Raw genomic sequence first — 2,444 nt, forward strand, 5'->3', positions numbered from 1 at the left:
ATCGAAGACAGAGGGTGGTGGTCGATGGAAAATTTTCGGATTGGAGGCAGGTTGCTAGCGGTGTGCCGCAGGGATCAGTGCTTGGTCCTCTGCTCTTTGTGATTTTTATTAATGACTTAGAGGAGGGGGCTGAAGGGTGGATCAGTAAATTTGCTGATGACACCAAGATTGGTGGAGTAGTGGATGAGGTGGAGGGCTGTTGTAGGCTGCAAAGAGACATAGATAGGATGCAAAGCTGGGCTGAAAAATGGCAAATGGAGTTTAACCCTGATAAATGTGAGGTGATTCATTTTGGTAGGACAAATTTAAATGTGGATTACAGGGTCAAAGGTAGGGTTCTGAAGACTGTGGAGGAACAGAGAGATCTTGGGGTCCATATCCACAGATCTCTAAAGGTTGCCAGTCAAGTGGATAGAGCTGTGAAGAAGGCCTATAGTGTGTTAGCTTTTATTAACAGGGGGTTGGAGTTTAAGAGCCATGGGGTTATGCTGCAACTGTACAGGACCTTGGTGAGACCACATTTGGAATATTGTGTGCAGTTCTGGTCACCTCACTATAAGAAGGATGTGGAAGCACTGGAAAGAGTGCAGAGGAGATTTACCAGGATGCTGCCTGGTTTGGAGGGTAGGTCATATGAGGAAAGGTTGAGGGAGCTAGGGCTGTTCTCTCTGGAGCGGAGGAGGCTGAGGGGAGACTTAATAGAGGTGTATAAAATGATGAAGGGGATAGATAGAGTGAACGTTCAAAGACTATTTCCTCGGGTGGATGGAGCTATTACAAGGGGGCATAACTATAGGGTTCGTGGTGGGAGATACAGGACGGATATCAGAGGTAGGTTCTTTACGCAGAGAGTGGTTGGGGTGTGGAATGGACTGCCTGCAGTGATAGTGGAGTCAGACACTTTAGAAACATTTAAGCGGTTATTGGATAGGCACATGGAGCACACCAGGATGATAGGGAGTGGGATAGCTTGATCTTGGTTTCAGATAAAGCTCGGCACAACATCGTGGGCCGAAGGGCCTGTTCTGTGCTGTACTGTTCTATGTTAAGGCATATGGCATGCTTGCCTTCATCGGTCGGGGCATTGAGCATAAAAATTCATAGGTCTTGCTGCAGCTGTACAGAACCTTAGTTAGGCCCCATTTGGTATATTGTGTACAATTCTGGTCGCCACACTGCCAGTTGGATGTGGATGCTTTGGAGAGGGTACAGAAGAGGTTTAACAGGATGTTGCCTGGTCTGGAGGGTATTAGCTATGAGGAGAGGTTGGATAAACTCGGTTTGTTCTCACTAGAACAATAGAGATTGAGGGGTGGCCTGATAGAGATTTACAAGATTATGAGGGGCATGGACAGAGTGGATAGTCAGATGCTCTTTCCTAGGGTAGAAAAGTCAAGTACTCGGGCACATAGGTTTAAGGTGCGTGGGGAAAAGTTTAGTTAGTTATTAGTCACAAGTAAGGCTTACATTAACACTGCAATGAAGTTACTGTGAAATTCCCCTAGTAGCCACACTTCAGCACCTGGTTGGCTCAATGCACCTAACCAGGACATATTTCAGAATGTGAGAGGAAACCAGAGCACCCAGAGGAAACCCACACAGACACAGGGAGAACGTACAAACTCTACACAGACAGTGACCCAAGCCGGGAATCGAACCTGGGACCCTGGCGCTGTGAGGCAGCAGTGCTAACCACTGTGCCACCATGCTGCCCGACTCAAACGAATTCTGGCAGCAGTGGGATTCGAACCCATGCCTCCGCAGAGACTGGAGCGTTAATCTAGCACCTTAGACCGCTCAGCCATGCTACCATATAAAAATTGAGTTTGCATTGGCTGGGAATCAAACCCAGGCCTCCCATGTGGCAGGTAAGAATTCTACCACTGAACCACCAATGCAACTGATGTACAAGGCAAATTTTTTACACAGAGGGTGGTGAATGTCTGGAACGCGCTGCCCAGGGAGGTGGTGAGAGTTGGTATGATAGCAGCATTTAAGGGGCAACTAGACGAATACATGAATAGGACGGGAATGGAAGGATACGGGCTCCAAAAGTGCATACGGTTTTAGTTTAGGCAGGCATCATGGTCGGTGCAGGCTTGGAGGGCCGAAGGGCCAGTTCCTGTGCTGTGCTTTTCTTTGTTCTTTGTTAATGACATTTTAATGAATTAAAATGAGCTTCCTGCGGTCCCGTGGTGTGTTTCACCCCACTCCACCGGTGAGTGGATAGTAAGATCGGAACTCAGAAACTCACTGGCACAAGTCACGCTCTCTGTATTCTGAACACAACCGCCATTCGCGCAGACGGAGAGTGCGGGCCCCTGTATGTTTCAATCAAGCTGTCTCTCATTCCTCTAAACCCCAACCTGTCCAACCTTTGCTCAGAAGATAAATATCTCATGCCAGGAATCCACACAGTAAACCTTCTCCGAACTGTTTCCACC

At 47.9% G+C, this 2,444-nt stretch overlaps 2 non-coding genes across 2 annotated transcripts; both read right to left on the reverse strand.

Moving 5' to 3' along the window:
• Nucleotides 1-1,729: 1,729 nt before the first annotated feature.
• Nucleotides 1,730-1,811, reverse strand: trnav-aac (transfer RNA valine (anticodon AAC)). Its single transcript has one exon. It is a non-coding gene; the product is annotated as a tRNA-Val (tRNA).
• A 16-nt stretch (nt 1,812-1,827) lies between these two features.
• Nucleotides 1,828-1,898, reverse strand: trnag-gcc (transfer RNA glycine (anticodon GCC)). The gene has a single exon. It is a non-coding gene; the product is annotated as a tRNA-Gly (tRNA).
• Nucleotides 1,899-2,444: the final 546 nt, after the last annotated feature.

This window comes from Mustelus asterias, chromosome 14 (genome assembly GCF_964213995.1).
Source record: "Mustelus asterias chromosome 14, sMusAst1.hap1.1, whole genome shotgun sequence".
NCBI classification, from domain to species: Eukaryota; Metazoa; Chordata; class Chondrichthyes; order Carcharhiniformes; family Triakidae; genus Mustelus; species Mustelus asterias.